This window comes from Chionomys nivalis, chromosome 7, assembly GCF_950005125.1.
Source record: "Chionomys nivalis chromosome 7, mChiNiv1.1, whole genome shotgun sequence".
Lineage (NCBI taxonomy): Eukaryota > Metazoa > Chordata > Mammalia > Rodentia > Cricetidae > Chionomys > Chionomys nivalis.
Genome location: NC_080092.1, coordinates 90954997 through 90974479, shown reverse-complemented (window position 1 = coordinate 90974479; position 19483 = coordinate 90954997). Strand labels below are relative to the sequence as shown.

The following is a 19483-nucleotide window of genomic DNA, read 5'->3' as shown; positions in this document are numbered from 1 at the left end:
GATACTTCTCTACAGAGTGATACTGGGGAACTACAGAAGCTGGGTCTTCCTGCCTTTGTCTTCTTACACCCAAGGTCTGGTCCCCGGGGAGAATAGCAGAATTCATTCCAGAAAGTGCTCTGATGTGGGAGTCCCCTCTGTATGTTGTGAATACCATTGGTTAATAAAGGAACTGTCTTGGGCCTGCGCAGAGCAGAATATAGATAGGCAGGGAAAACTAAACTGAATGCTGGGAGACAGGAGGCAGAGGCAGAGAGAAGTCATGGAGCCTCTGCCAGAGACAGATGTGCAGAAACTTTGCTGGTAGGCAACGACCCCTTGGTGATGTACAGATTAATGGAGATGGGTTAAATTAAGATGTAAGAGTTAGCCAATAAGAAGCTAGAGCTAATGGGCCAAGCAGTGATTAAATTAGAAGTTTCTGTGATGTTATTTCTGGAGTCTGGACAGCTGGAAACAAACAAGAGGCCTCCTCCTACAGTGCTCTGGAGAGGATGCAGAAGCAGTGTTCTCGAGAAGCAACCTTTAGTGAAGAGAGGTAAGTGCCGAATGAGTGAAGGGCATAGAGGATGTTGTGACAGAAAAAAAACAGTGTATGACAACTGCTATGACCTCACTCCCACCCCCAAAGAGATCAATATCACACAACTTACAGAAAAAAAATAATTATTTTATATCTGCTACCTTGACAGAGGTAAAGAAATGTCTATATCAGGGGTTTTTTTGTTTTGTTTTGTTTTGGGGTTTTTTTGTTTTGTTTTGTTTTGTTTGTTTTTTTGAGACAGGGTTTCTCTGTAGCTTTGGTGCCTGTCCCGGAACTAGCTCTTGTAGACCAGGCTGGCCTCGAACTCCCAGAGATCCATCTGCCTCTGCCTCCCGAGTGCTGGGATTAAAGGCGTGCGCCACCACCGCCCGGCTTATAGCAGGGTTTGAATGAGAGTTTTACTCTGGCCAGAACTGAAAATTCTGAAAACTAACACCCATTCAAATACACTTCATCAGAAACATTTTAAATATGAAATTTTGTTAAACTAAATAGAGAGAATCTTTCTGGGTATGGCCTGTTTGAGAATTCCTTTGCTGAAAGGGCATTACTGTCTCGTCAATAGTAGATTCCACCCTCACCAAGTTTCACAACTTAGATAAATAGTTGATTTTGTTGGATCATTAATACTTGAACGACAGCTGGGTATAGGCTTTATGAAAATCCTTTTATATGTAATGAAGCTGAAAAGGTTTTTTGTTTCAACAGAGTCTCACTGTGTAGCCCCGGCTGACCCAGGCTGGTCTCAGACTCCCAGAAATTCACCTACCTGTTTCATAAATACTGAGATTAAAGGTGTGCACCACCACACTGATTAGGAAGGCTTTCCTTACACGCTCTATACTAGATTATTTAAATGAGAGAACTTACCAAGACATCAAATCATGCAAAGACTTTAATCAATTGGAACCAAATCAATAGGCCTTAGAGAACTCATTTTTCTAGAGAATCAATAAAAATGTTATAAATGTGCAAAAGTCTTTGGTCACTGCTCAAAGCAAAAGAGCCGCTGACAAGCTGCTTTTACTGTCAAAATCAGAGTCCTTACTTAGATTCACAGAATAACAAAGGGCAGGAGAAAATCCCAACATTTCTCCCACCATTCTGTGTCTGCGCTTCGGCTGCGAACAGATGGATAAATTGTTGCTCTTCAAATTTACTTTATTATTTTTAATTACAATGGGGCTCTCTCCCTCATTCAGGATGGAATGTTTGCTGGCTTGCTCTAGTGAGGGTCTTATGCAGGCAGCCCCAGCCTCTGTGAGTTCCTGTGAGTTCAACAGTCATACCATGTACAGATAGCTATGCTTCACGGCGGTGACCTTCTCAACCCCACCTTTTGTTACTGTCCTTTCTGTACACTTAGATAAAGCTGAAACCCACTCCTTTTGTAGGAGCAAAGCTGGATTTCTTCTCAACCTTGTGCGTCTCTCATGGAGTTGCCTCTTAGCCGCACCATACCAGGTTGGAATGAGAATCTATGTCTACAAGGGCCAGGTGAGGAAGGAGAATGATGCATCTATTAAGTAAAGAAATTCCCTCTAGCAAACTTCTTTGCTTTTGGGGAGCAAGGAAGGATAAAATAGCATTGAAAAGAAGTAGATTAACTTAGGTGGGCCAGGGCTACAACAAAGGCCCTGGTTCCTCTGATATTAATGAATGACTACAAGTGTGTGACCTCCCATCTGCCAACCAGCATATAAGCCTGTTTCAACCTGGAGTTAATTAGGATCAACATTTTATTGGCCAATATATCTAAAGAAATACAACATCAATAGAGTGCTATCTTTTGCTTATGTGATAGCCCTTCATGGCTGCAGGTGCCATTGTTACCTTGATGTATGTGATTGGGGTATCTCTTTCTATTCAACCTACATACAGGAGGTAATGGGAGAACAAAGAAATTACTCCAACCAAGTCTAGGTGGTTAGATGCGATGGCTAAATTTGGTTGTCACTTGATAAGATCTGAAATGAAATAAAATATAAATCAATGGGCACTCCTGTGAGGCACTTCCTTGGTCTGATTATTTGAAGCAGGAACCCCCCCCCAAAATGTGGGTGTTCCTTCTGGTAGCAGCCCTGATAAAAGGACATGAAAGAATGAAACATTGCTTCTTGTCTGCTTGCTGTCACGACTGCTGGCAAGTTCATCCATCCTGTCCCTACCTCTTTTCTTTACTAGTATTAGAATCACCTTCTTTAGCCTTTCAGCATATACTAAAGACCAGTAGCTCTCTAGGAATCACCCAGGTCTTCAACACCAGACTGGGATGGCTGAAACATCCAGCTTTGTGGACTGAAGGAAGCTGCTGGAGTCTCGGGCTCTTCGGTGTGAGACACCTTCTGAACTACCCAGACCAGATGGTATAAGAACACCGAATAAATCCCCTTTATATATTAGCCTATCAGTTCTGTTCCCTAAAGAAACCCTGACTCACACACTGGGCCAATGAGTCTTTGAGTTAGTTGTAGGAGCATTAGAGGTTAGAGTAGCATAGATAACCAATGGGCAGCTCCTTTCAACAAACATTAGCTGGAGAAGGGAGAAGCCTGATGAGGCTCCTCATCTTCAATAGCCTTCACCTCTGCCTCCACAAGGAATGCTAATGGGCCCAATCTTATAAGGGTCTTGTGGGAGTGTCTAATCATTTTTCTAACTCAAGATGGCAATGCAGAAGTCCAACCTGAAGGAAACAATTCTGAAATGATTATGCTTCATATCTTTGAGAATGCTTGGAAATTAATATGCTGAACTTTTCATTTTGATATGGTGTGACTATTACAGGGAGAATGAGTTTCCCTTTGGGGAGGGTTAGTTTCATTCGATGAAAAAAGTTAGAAACAAACTCAAAAAAATTCAAGGACAACTTTACTAGAATTTAAGAGAAAAACCACAGAACATGCAAGCTTCAAGTCTCAGTGTCTTCCAGGATAGGAAGATAGAAAATGGAAAAGGAGAGAGCCATGTCTTTTGAGTAGGGGTTCAGCATGCCTAGCAAGCAACCACATAGCAGAGGAGGGTGGAAGCTTCAGAGAGAAAGAGCGAGAAAGCCCAGAATGTCAAGAAAGCATATTCAGGTTTTGAAAAGAAGGATAGAAAAAAAGCAAACACTGAAGAAGAGCAAAATGACTCTAAGAGCCAGAGGTAGCCAGCTCACTGCAGCGAAACTGTTTTCTGGTCATGATGAGAACGTGGCACACATGAAGTCACAGCAGGTGCAGCTACCAGCACAAGGTCAAGCCAGCCAAAACTCCAGAATGGACTGGGGAGGAATCATGAAGTCCCATCCCTGGTTAAACAGCTATAGGCAGTTGACAGCTGCCAGCAGAGGTGAGAATCAGCTTATTTAGGATGTAGCTTCTGAAAGACTGTCTTGTTCCAGTCAATGGTCCTGAACCCATGCATATCCTGACAGCACTAAGTGAACTCCACTAGGTCTCAAAAGGATGACATGAAGTTGGGAGGAAAAATCAATATGAAGGGTATCAGAGAAGTTGGAAGGCAGGGGATAGGAGAGTGGAATTGATCAAAACACATTACAGTCATTCTCAAACAATAAAAAAAAATCTTTTTGCGCTGTTAATGGAAAGAAAAAGTTGAGCTGTTCTGAGTACATGATAAACCAGCCTGCCTCTATCTTAGACTTGAAACCCATTTTATAGGAAAGATGAACTAAGTTCATTCCTGTTTGTGAATAAATCTGTTTCTCAAGGGTTGGGCTATGCCCCACCTGTAACCTTAACTACAAATGGTTCTGTACTACCTGTTCCAAGAAATGGCAACTATGTCTTTATTTCAAAAAGTTGAGATGATCTTCTTGCAACCTTACAACCCTACAACCTATTTCAATAGGTTATTATGACCACTTTGTTATAACCACCTTGTTATGCTGCTCCTGCAACCCCTCCTACTTGCCTGTTAAATCCCCCATTTGGAAACCCCCTAGCCCTGAGCTAAAAACCCTTATCTTACCCATGTCCAATGCTGACCTCTGGAACCCTGCATTAAGGGCACAAAGCCTATGTACATGAATTTTAAAAGCATGTTTAATTGATTGCTTGCTTTATTTTGTCTATGATGGTTTGGGCCAGTGGTCTTTCTCCTCGAATCTTTGGGATAAACATAACCAAGAAACAAGGCAGACGGATGGCAGTATCTCATCTCCAGGAAGCAAAAGGATAAGAGGCATAATTTCATGCCCTTTTATGAGTCTTTCACACAGCATCTGCTTCTTCTAAGTTCATAGAAATCTCAGGCTGTTTCAAGAGAATTCTCCCCTGATTAAATGCAGCCCACTGGGGTATAGGATTTGGGTCTTACCTCAGTTGGTACCCTTCATATATTAATCTCCGAATCCCCACCTCCATTCTGTTCCATATTTTGCCTCAGTATTATTTGCAGTAGTTGGCATTGATTAAATGTATACAAAATTATGATTTGATATGCCTTTCCATAAAACACATTTCATACATTTATAAAGTGGGACTTATGTTTTTCTTTTAATGGTATCCTGATTTAAGCATGCCCATGTTCTGTTAATAGGCTTAAAACCAGGCTGAGGCTGATTCTGCCAGTGATGACTTGAGCAGAAGACATGGCTGGAAATTGCTCCTCCTAGTCAACCTGTTTGATGGATGTGGCCCACACCACTGTCCCCTGTGCTGCAGGTTGTCTGGGGTTGGCTTGACATTCCTATGTTCTCAGCTATAATTTTGGTCTTTCCATCAAGGCAGTTTTATTTCCTGACAGGCAATACAGTTTATGGAAGCCAGGGCTATTGGGAAAATATTCCAAATGCACAGGTTATGTGGTTGGTGGAAAATAGGCATTAATGGAAAAGGGACTCAAACCAAAGTCTCTTCCGAGTGCTATTTTGGAACTTCTGGTTTTCCTGTGGAATTCCAAGTCCATAGTGATTGCAAAACCAAAACGACCAAACAGAATTATTAGAATTGCAAGGGACCAGGAGTCATCTACTTAGCAAATAGGTAAGCCTACACTGAGCTTCATGGGTTGTCGCTCTTAAGTCAGAAGACATGAGGAATGTTGGACAGTCTGAGAGGGATGGACTTGAATTTCTGTGTTTTTCCTTTGTTTCAAAGCAGCATCCCTGTGTCTATGACCAGACCCCTTAGGAAAATTTCACATCTGTAACCTTTGGACACAGGACATGTTCAGACATGCAGAAGCTGCTCTTGTGGCTGCCAGCGCCACCTAGCTTCTACATTTCTTCAGTTCAGTCACGTTAGAAAATGTTCTGTGAGCCCTCATCAGAGCTCAGCACCCACGGTGCAGGTTCTGAATGATGGAAGGAGGCTGGGAGAGAGTTAGAGCAGCCAAACTTCACCACTGAATGGTTGTCAGAGGGAGAGGCGTGTTCTCTGATTCTGTGCAACTTGCGGTAGAACTGACACTATTTCTCGATGTACTCCATGCCTCTCTTTGGTTGACAAATCTTCTCATTCGAAGCAATTGGATAATATGCAGACAAATGACTTCCGAATTTTAGCTACTAGGCTCTAAGTAGAGATGAATTCTGGGAGAACCTTTTTTTTTTTTTTGAGAGAGAGAGAGAGAGAGAGAGAAGGGAGGGGGGGGAGTTCTCTGTAGCTTTGGAGCCTGTCCTGGAACTAGCTCTGTAGACCCGGCTGGCCTCGAACTCAGAGAGATCCACCTGCCTCTTCCTCCTGAGTGCTGGGATTAAAGGTGTGCACCACCACCACCCAACCATGGGAGAAACTTTAAGGCTCACATATGAGCCTGCTCCCCACATGAGGGAGATTAAAATGTGTCATTCATAACATGCCACTTGTCATAGGATTATTTTGAACTACAATCAGTGGATAAACAAATTGCTCCTCTTCCCCATTTTCCTAATCACAGACCATAATTTCTCCTTTATGGATTTGTCTCCCTTGTACATACTGCGAAGATGAAACAAGCCTATCATAAAAACAGGAGACACCCACGACAGCTGAAGATAGTAGTCTGTTACTAGCTCTCTCTAGTTTCAGTTGCCCACAATCGACCAATCAAAACATTAAATGGAAGAGTTCAGACATAATCTATTCATAACTTTCAGCTTTGTCTGTGTTAGCCTTTGCTCCTGTGATAAAAATTTCTAAGACAGAACTGACTTTTTTAAGCCCATTCTCTTTGGAGGGATACCTCGCTCAGCCAAGATATGGAGAGTGGGCCTTGATCCTGCCTCAAAGTGACATGCCAGACTTTATTGACTCCCCATGGGAAGCCTGATCCTCTCTGAGGAGTGGATGGGTGTGGGGTAGGGAGAATGTGTGGGGAGCAGGAGGAGGGGAAGGAGTGGGAACTGGGATTGGTACGTAAAATGAGAAAAGATTGTTTTAAAGTAATATATATATATATACATACATACATATAATTGCTATAACTTAGAAGGGAAGCTTATATTGGTTTGTGATTTCAGAAGTTTAGCTCTATAGTTATTGTTTCCATTGTTTCTGGGTCTATGGTAAGATAGAACATCAAGGCAGGAATAAAAGTGAATCTCCTCATGGTATCTAGGAAGGAGGTAGAGGCTGGCCGGGGATAAGATGAATCCTTTCCAAAAATACACTCCTAAGGACCTACCTCTTCCAACTAGGCCCCATCACTGACAGGCCACTAAATTATGATCTCCTTAATGGGTTAATCCATAGAGACCTCATAATCTGATCACCCATTAATAAACCACCTTTGAGCACTGCTAAACAGAAAAGGCCTTAGGGAGACATTTCATATTCAAACCATAGCGCATATGATTTCGATAATGTAAATAGACTCCATGCCATACGTTCTGTACAGCTGAGTATGTGAATCTTCCCTTGTCCAAAGTTCCTACCCTGGGCACACTACCTACATTTTGTACTTAGTAGCCGTCACTGCTGTACAATTAGCTGTCACAATACTGGAATGTTTGTACGTAAATATTTATTTTATTTAATATTGGCCACAAAGCACAAAAGAAATGATGCTGGCATTTTACAGCCATATATTATTACAATTTTTCCATTTGACTATCAGTTATTATCAGCAAGTTTTTCCTGTACCCAATTTATAAGTTGAATGTATCTGTTGTAGGCACGTGTGTGTAGAAAAACAACATACATGGCATTCGACACTACCCATGGATTCAGACACTCACTGGGGATACTGGAATGTACACCCTATGGATAGAAGCACTCCCATGCAAATACTCCCCTCATACATGTACCTTCCCACGTTTTACCCTGAAAGTCCAAACTCCCTTCCATCTATCCACTTCTCCACAATTTATGGACCTTTATTAAAATGGTAAATAAGTCCCAATGTCTACGTCCCTCTTTTGCACTTCTTTTCTATGACTTCCTGGTACATGTAAAAAATAATAACATTGAATAAAATTTGTGTGACTTTCCTCTGTTAGTCTATCTTTTGCGAATTTAATTTGCAGTTTGGCCACAAAATGTGAGCCCAACTGTGAGATAAAAGACCCTCAAGCAGAATCTGAGATTAGGAAACACTGGGCTCCGTTCCAAGTCCAGCAAGGCAAACAGGTATCCACAGGGAGATATATGGGCAGCCATAAAGTGATATGCCAGACTTTGTGGACTCCCCATGGGAAGCCTCGTCCTCTCTGAGGAGTGGATGGGAGTGGGGTGGGGGAAGGTGTGGGAAGCAGGAGGAGGCCACATCACAACAGACAACATCAGGGACAGTCCTGCATCCTCTACCTTTCAGTTCTTGCTATGCACAGGAGACATCAGACATCAGGTAAGACCATGCCTACAGAGTGTTAGGCGTCAGTCACTGTATGATGTCTAAGTGAGCAAGTTACATCCTTTCCTTAGTCTGGGGGCGCCATATTATAAGTTCTTGGACTTTATGTCACTGATCGAATTTTAACATATCCATGTGCCCATACTGTCTCAATTCACCCCCAATAAATTTATTGAGTCATTCCCTTCTATTCCCAGCAATAAGTCATTTATCACTCGGTGTTGGGTGGGTGGTACAACAGACAGTGGCGTTTCTTGGCCCACCAAAGGGCTACAGCTATCCTTCTATTAGTCAAAAGATACTTGTAAAGTGGAGGCTCCAAAGGCAGTCTCCAGCTTGAGAAAACACTGTTTTTATAAAGATGGAGTAGCTTGAAGTAACATAAACTCTAATCTAACATTCTCTAATCTGCAAACAAAAATAAACATCCTCTTTCCATCATTTCTGCCTTGGACACTGTCATAACAAGCGGAAAAGTCACTGACACACTGGGCCAGGCTCACTCCTCAACAGGAATGACTGACCAAGACCATGGATGACCACTGGTACATCTGAAAGCCAACAGGCATTTGAAATATATAAACAAAATCCACACAAAATGAAGGAGACATAAGATAGATACTTGCAGTTGCGGGAATGCCCTTTCATTTACGTCAGGGAAATGCAGACATGCCTCATTTTCCTGTAACTCGCAAATACCGCTCATTTGGAAAACTGCAGCACCCCTCTGCAGCTAGCAACCTCCAAGTTTGGTCCCATCCTAGATCTCAGCCTAGTCAGGTGATGACTCTGCCTAACTCTAACCAAACTATACTACTCATAACCTCCAGTGTTGGCTCCAGTCTAGGGAGTCCACCTGACCATAGTCTGTTCAAGTCATACATAACCACTAGGCCTAACCAGGTCACACATACTGTGTACTGCTCCAGTCTGGTGAGTCCTCCTGGAGCCCAGTCCATCAGCACCATATCTAACCTCTGGGCCTAGTCCACATTGTACATGTATACACCAGCCAAACCCAGTGAGTCCCTGAACCTTGTCCACTCTCACTTGCCCATCCCTCTGACCTAACCTCCCCATACAGCTTACTCAGTGGCCCAAGCTGGTAAGTGCCCAAGGTCCTGACCCACCCAGACCATCCTCATACTCCCAGGCATAGCAGAATTGGCACAGTTTGCACATCAGCCCAAGCAGATCCAAACATTGCCCCATTTGCATGTTCTTTTACTTACCACTGAGCTGGAATCATCCCTTCTCCTCCAATGAAAAATCGACACTGAGTATATGAAGAATTGCTGTACCAGTTCCTCATACCTGATCTGAAACCAAAAAAGCTTGGGCAACAACCAAAACAAAACCAAGTTTCTACTCAACAGAGGCAGCCTAGAATCTCACACCAGACATACAAGCAATAGAGAAGTCTGCATACTCAGGTCATATCACAAAAGCACAAATAATATGAAAAACCTACATAGTACATCAACCTCCCCAAAATCTAACAGTACTGTAGAAGTATTCTCCAGAAGAAGTTACATATTTGAACACCAGGAAATAAAATTTAAAAGAATCATAACCTTTGTTGAAGAATTAAAGTTTAAAGAAGGTATAATTTATTAAACATAAAGAGAATAATTACAAATGCCTGAGAGATGCCTAAGAAAAAACATAGACATATGGCTGAAATAAATGATGAAAATAATTCAGGATTTGAAAACTAAATTCAATAAAAATATGAATACTGAAGAGAACTTAAGTTGAAGTAAAGATAAAATTGAAAAAGTCAATAACCCAACTAGAAAATTCAGGGGAAGATCTTTCAAGGGGAAGGGATTAAGTCAAAGATATAATATCAGGACTGAAAAGTGAAGTGAGGGCATTAGACCACTCAACATACAAATGAAAAACACACAGTGGGAACATGGAGGAATTGTGGTCTCCATCAAAAGAACAAGTCTTCATATCATATGAAGAAGAGAATCCCAGTCAATGACATAGACCAGATCTATCTTCAACAGGGTCATAGAAGAACCCCACCCTACACAAAAATGAAGGAAAGTAAACCCTCATAGATACAAGAAGTATATAGAATACCAAATAGACAGGACCAGAAAAGAATCTTATATCTAAAACTAAACATAAAGAACTAAGACAGAATATTGAAAACTACAGTAGGAAAGCTACAGGTTGTATATGAAGAAAATCTCAACATAGCAAGGTCTGATTTCTCAAGGGAAACTATGAAGAGCCTGGATCAGTAGCTTTGATTTCTATAAAGACCACGGATGGCAACCTAGACGACTGTACCCAAAAATGACACAGTAGACAAAGAACATTTTCCCATGATCCAACCAGGCTAAAAGAATGCACACCCACCAAATCAGCCCGATAGTGAATCAGCCGGTCATAATGATGCATGCCTTTAATCCTGGAACTATGAAGGCAGATCTCTAGGAGTTAAAGGCCAAGCAGGGCTACAGAGTGAGGTCCTGTCCAAACAACGAATCGCTGTGTTTAATACATGTTCTGGATGCAGCTAACAGTAACAGTATCAAACACAGACTGGTATTCTTGAATAAGAATTAGTTTAAAAAGAAACAAATTTTGTTCCTCAAAGTAATTCCTGTGTCAGCGTTATGCACATCATAGCACCTGAAATATGTTTGATGAAATATCTGAAGTTTATTAATCCCTAGATTCATAACAAAAGCATTTAAGAGTCTTGTTTTTCACCTTGCATTTTGTCTAACTGTACTACATCGATGTATCTGATAAAGAAACACACAGGCAACAACTGAGCATCACCTATCCGTAAGTGTTCTATGGTCTCTGCTGCATGACTGTGCCCTATCACCCAACCCTGGAAGGGACAGAAGAGTCAAAACCCAAATATCTAAGATGCGTTATCGGACTCTATATGATGAGGTGTTTAATGTGAGCCAAAGCAAGAGTCATAGAGTGGTGGGGAGGGGGAAGCGCAATGATAGTGCCGGCTGAGGGATAGCCTGACACAGGGGATACCAGGATATGATGCAGCATCCAAAACAAGGAAGGCGGGAAGCTGTGATTCAGCTGTGAACTCCTCACCCTGGGAATCTAGTTCTTGTGAGTAAGTCCTGCCCAAGATAATGACGGTATAAAAATATATTGACACAATAGTCATTGAAGTGGGGTGTTTTTTCATCTTGTTTTCTGGTCTGCTGGCTAAACAGGAAGTTTTTTACAGGATGCTCCAATATCCTCTGTTCAGAGTAACAACTTTAGCACTTTGCTTTCCTCCTCTCCCATGATACACTTAATGTTTCCTCTGCCAGGCCCTGGATTCAGCGACAGATTTCCTGCAGGCAGCGAAGGTTCCTTAACTCTTTGCGCAGATCAATTGCAGCCCACAGGAAAGTCACAGGAGGCCTTTTGTAGACAGAGTTCAGCATACTGGCCTGCCCCGGGGGAAGTCAGGCTTGGCGAATTAATGAAACCGTGCGGTGACACCAGACATCGGTGTCAATCTCTGTGGCATTCCCTGGAAATCGGTACTTGAGGTTGCTTCTGGTAGCAAGGACAAAGATGCATGTTTCATTGTCATGGGGGTTAATTATGAACGGATGTTCTCTTCTAGACCTTCCCTTCACACCAGGAAAGTAGTCCCAGGGCTACAGGCTACCGTGATCTAAAGCTGATGTTGAAAACATGATTAAGTCAGTGAGAGCTGACCATATTGTGTCAGCATCCACTCTTTGGGTAAAAAGGGCCTGGCTTGAAATCCCAGCACCCACACTCTTACTGTTCATGAAATCACTCTGTGCATTGGGTTTCTCATTAAAATAGGGAGGAAAATTGTGTTTTTCTGCATCTCACTGGGTTAGAATGACAATAGTCTTTGAGGGCTGGTTAGATCTCTGGGACCTCACAGGCCAACAGCTCCAAGAGAGATAATCATGACTCATTATTTTTTGTAGCTTAAAACTTATATAATGTTTAGTAGCTTAAGCGGTCAATACTTGTAAAGTACTCAGTATGCCACCCATTAAAATTTAACTGATGATATTTTTATTATTATCTTGTCACATTTTCATTCTATAAGTATTGATAATGGAACTACGGATCACTGGATTCCACTCTAGAGAATATGATCCTATAGGGAAGAGGTTTTTCCCAATCTTTCCCCCTTTGCGTTTGTTACTGGAATGAAGCCTATTCATAAAACAGTCAATAAATACTCGTTCTGTGGCTGGATATACTAATACCATGACTTAACTAACTCTGGTTCACTCCCTCTCTTGCTCTCTTGCTCTCTCTCATTCTTTCTCTCTGCTTTGTAAAGGGAGAAATGGGTGGAGATGGAAATTTTTCAGATTAGTCCCAGTAGTCAAGTGCATTTTCAACAAAGCCAGCAAATTTGTCTCTCCCTGAATGACTGAATGGCATAGGAAATAAAAACGTGGGGCTATGGGCAAGAAACTCTGTTTGCACTGAGATTCTTCAACTGAAGAGACATTGATAATCTTGATAGAAAAATTAACATATGAATCATGACTCTTCCCAGTCACAAGGTCTTTAAAGATGAGAGTGGACATAATACAATCTCTTTCTAAGAGTAAGAATTGGGAGATGAAAAAAAAAAGATTAAGTGGTTATAAGCACTGGCCACTCTTTCAGAGAACATGAGTTCACGTCCCAGCACCTGCAGCAGGTGGCTCACAATCATTCCAGCTCCAGGGGATTCAACAACCTCTTCTGGACTCCAGGGACACACACATAGGCACATCCATACACATAAATGAAAAACGAACGTTTGACAGTAAGAAAAACAGGGATAGGTTGAGTATATGCATAAGAGCTGCTGCAGCCCTCAGCAACCCTGGTGGGAGTCTAGTCCTGGGGGCATTACCACTGACTGGAGACACCACTTTCTATAAAAGTTCCCTGCTTCTTAGGATGAGCAGAAACACGCTGGCTCAGTTGCCAACAATAATGAACAAAATAAACGTCCTATTTCGCTGTTACAAAATAGCAGCCACTTCAGAAGAGATGCTCTGGGGAAGACGACATCAGCAGCAACCTTGCTTCTTTGTTGCTCTGATCCATCTGCATCATTTCCTTTGCAATGGTGTCAGTCTTGGGGTGTCTACATTTTTACTCATCTGAAAACAAGTTCAGGGCTATAAGGAACAATTATTGGTCATACTCCTGAACTTAAAAGATCATCAACCACAATAACAATTTAAAAACAAAACAAAAGCTTTCTGATGGTTTCCACCGGAAACCTTAAAACTCTGCTTCTTCATCTTGACCGACCTTCCTGCCTCAGTAAAGGTTCTCATGAGACTCTTGGGAGAACAGAGTCAAACACACTTGGGAGGGAGCTGAGCACTGGCTTCTGGAGGGAGGATGTTGTTTATATTTTAGATCCTGTTTTCATCCTGGATGAAGTTCTGCCGCTGCTACCAGGTGGTTCTCCTTGTCTTATCAGCTTCTCCTCAAGGCTCAGGCTGAGGGAAGCAGCTTCCTGCAGCCTCCATGTGAAACTGGATTCTGGAGAACCGGAGAGCGAGCGCCTGCCAAAGGTTATCTTCCACGAGGTCACAGTTTCCACGCGTACCAAGGTTGATCCTGGTTGGTAAGGTCATTCGAGTGATGGGCCACGGGTCACAGAAAGAAACAGAACTGTGGCTGGAAGGGAAATGGGAAGGGAAAAAAATAACATGAGCTGAGCACCTGAGATGGGAAAGGAATTCCCAGTCACAGGTTGCAGAACCCAATTAAAGTGACTTTAAGAGCAGTAAACAAATGACACTCCATACAGTGACGTCTAAATTGCTTTGTGCATATCTGGTAGTCATGTTGCTCCCCAAAAATAACACACTTCAATACCCAGGGTACATTACTTTTGACTCAGATACCAAAAGAAAACACTGTCACCTCCTCCAATAATTACTCAATTCCCCAAACAGACACAAGGGACCGATTTTACTCCAAGATTCAATGACAACTGATTAGGTAATCAGAATATGAAGATGCTTAATTATACACCTACACTCCCTGGCTCAGTGCTACCGTGACACACAGCCCAGAAGACGTTCCATCTCTGCCCTGCTCACTCCCACCTTGGGGAGGCCAGCAAGTGGGCAGAGCTCGCAGGAGTAAGAGGGGAGGTAAGTTGGAAGTCCTGCCGAATTCCTGTCACATGTTAATAAAAAAAAAAAAATGCAGCCTGCCTCAGAGGCCAAGTACCTAAGGAAATGCTTTGCGTTACCAAGGTTGTATCCTCTGAGTTATTAGTTATTGACGGTAAAGCAAAGGCTTGACTTAGGAACTGGGAAAATATCACCAGTTATACTTCCTCTAAACCAGGCTCAGCTACTTCCTCTTTGCTACTCATGACTTCCTTCCGGCCTCGGGGGTCTGCAGCAACAACAACGAAGCTCCCAAGCGGACTGTGGGAGCAAATCCCAGTCATCGTCATAGCAAAGAGCAACGCCTGAACAGTGTTTCTTCCCTTTTCGACAAACCAGAGGGGAAAACCAGGTAGCAGAGAGCGCAGTGAAGAGATTAGATTTCCTAGAATTAATTTTGAGAGTAGTTTTTATAGATTTCAGAAAATAGACTTTCAGAAAACACGAAGAATTGATTTTTAAACTGAATTGGATTTCCTGGACTCACATTAGAATCTTTCCGAAATCCCTAAGGGTGATTACTTTTCAGAACTAGGGAAAAAAAATAAGAACTTTCGAGATTAAAACAGAATTTGGACCCCTTTCTGCTAAACTAGAACTGAAATGCAATAATAAAGACATTTCAGAAACTCGAAAGTAATTGAGAAAAAAAATAATTAAAAGACAAGTAAGTCCTACTGTTCCATATAACAGACGTATTCTTTTGACTTGGGGGTGCTTTCAAAACATAGTTGAGTGCCTAAAATCTATAGGCACAGTATTCAAAGCCATACAGAAATATTAAGTGGACAGCCAATCCCCAGAATTTCAAGTCAGTCTTAAGAAGTCATTACATTGCTCATTGTTAAAGTTACAGGTTACAAACACACACATACACACACACACACACACACAAATATGTACACATATACACACAAGTCACATACACCTAACACACACACATACACAAGCAAAAGTTAGCCTGAAGCTTTCGAGGCATCAAAATTACATTGTATAATCCACGAAGTTAAATTTTAAAGTGGAAATGGAAGAAAGAATGAGAGGAGAGGGACAGCTTCATTTTAAAAATTGTAACTCATACTGGGCAGATGGCAAAGTAAATTAAGTGCTTACCAGACAAACATGAGGGTTGGAGCTTGATCAGATAAAATCCACACCAAAAAGTCAGCACAGTAGTACACAGCAGCAACCCCAGCTCTGTGGAGTGGACTTAGGAGGGTCTTTGGGATTTGCTGGCCAGCCAGTCCGGTTAAATCAGCAGCTCCAGGTTCAGTGAGAAGCCCTATCTCAAAATGTTAAATGGTGTATGATGGAGAAGGACAGCAGACTTTGACCTATGACCTCCACACATAGAAACACACACACATGAACATGTTTACATACATACACAGACACACATACACACACATACAAAATTTTAACTGATAAATGCAGAGAATAAAAGAGTCTTAAAACTCACTTTGGCACCTCCAAAATTAACTAAAAATAATACTTACAGAAGTAGATTGCAATGGATGCCAGAATGACTGTGGGAAATTTGAAGAGCAACAAAAGAACAATCATATAAACTCAAAGCAAATTTCCCGCATGATACTTATTTATAAAAGGGGAAATAGGGCATTTACAGGGAGAAACAAAAACATTATATTCCACCCTAAGCAAACAGATGAAAACTAACATAACTGTTAATGAAACAAAGAGATGCGTCCCTTGGTAGAATGTATACACCATATACCTGAAATGCATTGGGATTAAAGGTGTGTGCTACCACACCTTGAAGTCACAGAGGGGCAGAGACAGGCAGATCTCTGAGAGTTCAAGAACAGCCTGGTATCTTACCTCACTTCCTCTTCCTCCCAGCATTCTGTTCTGTTTACTCCACCCACCTATGTTCTAACCTATGAGGCCAAGCAGTTTCTTTATTAATTAACCAATGACCTTCCTCCATCAATAATACAACCTGAAATGAGATATAATGTGCAAAATAATCTGCATGTATCCAAAATGTCAAGGTAGTGAGCAATAAAATAGCTGAAGAATTATTTTATAGTATAATAAAGAGACATAACAAACATAATATGTGATACAGGTCAGATGTCAAGCTAGAATTTATTTTTCTCTTCTGCAATAGATGAGATTATTGGGGAAAATAATGAAATGCTGTAAGATTTATTGAATAGATCAGGGGTTGAAAACATTTTCTCTAGATCAGTTAGCAAATCTTTTCAGCTCTGCAGACCAAAAAGTGTTTGTCAAAACCATTTAATTCTGCTATTATAAGAAAAGGCCATCACACACAACCTGTAAACAAATGCACCTGGCTGTGTACTAATAAAACTTTATTTACAAACAGGCAAGAAGCAGTCATAGACAAACAGTCATAAACACAGCATAGTTATGCCTCAATAAATCTCTATTTACAAACACAGATGGTAAGCCACGTATGTTTGCCAATTTCTGGACTAAATACTACTACTAAATGAATGTTAATTACCAAATTTGTTAACTGGATTAAGATTTTTTTTTTTAGAAAACATGTACAAGAGCATTTGGGGACAAAAGATGTTCTATTTGCAACTTCCAAAGATTTCAGGGGAAGAGAAGACAAATAAATGCTTATAAAATTCTAATATCCCTGAAAAATATTGCTGTTTTATTTGTCTTTGAGTCTGAGAAAATTACCCCCCAAAAAAGGATTTTACAAGTGAAAGGAAACAAATATCCGTGAGTTGTGGTGATTGTTTGGGACATACTCACTATTAGCGTTGCTACTAGACATGCAGGAAGTTCTCAGGGACAGTCTCATTAGCAAAGCCGTTCGTCTGGCAATTCGTTTATTAGGTGTTTACTGAAGGTTATGGCACCCAGAAAAAAATCACACTTTACAAGGCTGAGGAAATGAATTGTGGAAGAAAACCCACTTACCTTGACCACAAGGAGGAGTGTAGGAGAAGTGGGCTGAAGTAACAAGACAAAACTAAAAATTTCTCAGGGAGAAAATGGGACGATCACCTCTGGGCTAGCTACCTTGCACGGGCCAACTTATGCAAAACTGATTTCTACTTTCTCACAGGCAAAAAATTTAAATAATGACACAGGAGCAAAATTTTACTTTTATATATGTTCCCCACTCTGAACTGTGTGCAAAATGCATAACTCTACAGGGAAATTGCATCTACAATTTCTCCTTCTCACTCATGGCCTTGAGGAAGTCTAGGCCTTTCAAAATCTGTAGGAATAAACACAAAGAACTGCCAAAGCTTTACTAGGTAGGTAGGTAAGTATGTGTGTGTGTGTGTGTGTGTGTGTGTATATATATATATATATATATATATATATATATATAGAGAGAGAGAGAGAGAGAGAGAGAATTGATAGATGATAGATAATTGGTAGATGGTACAAATAGAGATGATGAGATGATAGGTAGATAGATGAAAGATAGATGACAGATAAATGATAGATAGATAGATAGATAGATAGATAGATAGATAGATAGATGATAGATGGATAGATAGATAGATAGATAGATAGATAGATGATAGATGGATAGATAGATAGATAGATAGATAGATAGATAGATAGATAGATAGATAGATAGCTATAGACAGATAGATACAAACAGATGAATACATACAACATACATACATACATGTATACATATATACATAGACAAATGGGAAAAAAATGATTTTATGAGAGAGTTCAACCTCAAGCTTAAGAGATGCTGCTGAAGGGAAAATGTGGTTCTGAAAAAGGGGGAAAGGAGGTGCAGCCTCTAGAACTGACAGTACTGACAAGAAAGCTCAGGGCCCTAAAGGTGGTGGCAAGGCAGTAAAGCTCAGACACATTTTTTTGTGAAAAACATGGCAAAACCACGGAAGTTATGGAAAAGTTAAAGTCTAGAATGAAAGTCAATGAAGTGGCCACACAATACAGTGAAGACAAAGCCAGGCAAGGGGGTGACCCAGGTTGGATGACCTGTGGTAGGACCGTCTCAAGAAGCAGCATTTGCCTTGCCTGTAAGTGAGATGGATAAACCTGTGTTTACAGACCCACCAGTTAAGACAAAATTTGGGTATCATATTATGGTTGAAAGAAGAAAATAAAAGCACATGAAAGACTGAAAAAAGGATGATTTTATGAGAATAAAAGTCTTTCACTCTAGGATGGTTATTTCTAAAGCAATGCTTAGAACCATGGTCAAAATTCTAAACCTATACAGATCCTATTACTATCTCAGTTCATTTTTCCATTAAATCTCTAAAAATTTTTCTTTGTGGCAGAAATGATGGCAAAAGTGGGCTGTATAATTTTTGTTTACTTGGGGGTGAAAGGGAGGAGGATATTTGTTTATTCTTTTATTTAAATTTTGAATTTTTTGAGAATTTTATGTCTGAGTACTGTATTTACATTATTTCCACCCTTTCCTCTCCCTTCTCCAACTCCCCTTGTGTTTCAATATTTCTTGCCAAATTCATTACCTCTCCTTCTTCAAGTAATTTTAATATAAATATATAGGTATATATTTCAAGTAAATATCTACATATACTACATATATACACACATATCTATATCTTGCTGAGTCCACTTAGCATTTGCATTTGCATTTAAAGCTGACTGCTCGAGACTGTATGGCTTGTCAGGGATCCTGTCTCAGCAGCCATTGCTAGCCTGAAGCACTTCTTTTAGGGGTAGAGCCTTGTGATATAGCTTTGTGATAGCTATCCCATTCAGGCTGGCCTGTTAGCTGGTGTCGTCACTGTGTTAGTCTGGTTTAGGCAACCATATTGTCTTGATTTCATGGTGGTATCTCCTCTGCCACGTGCAGGAGACACTATCTCACAGCAGGTGTCCTGGGCCTTTGGCTCCATAAAATATCTCCACTTCCCTGAGCCTCAAGTATAAGGGTTGTGTTGCAGATGGCTCAGTTGGGACTGCATTGTTCTCGGCATTGACCAGTTGTGGATTTCTGTAATAGTCCCCTGCT

The 19483-nt window shown here is 41.0% G+C and overlaps 1 pseudogene; it reads left to right on the top strand.

Annotated features, from left to right (window-relative positions):
- The first annotated feature begins 494 nt into the window (after positions 1 to 494).
- LOC130877089 (uncharacterized) lies at positions 495 to 18602 on the top strand (annotated as a pseudogene).
- The last annotated feature ends 881 nt before the right edge of the window (positions 18603 to 19483 follow it).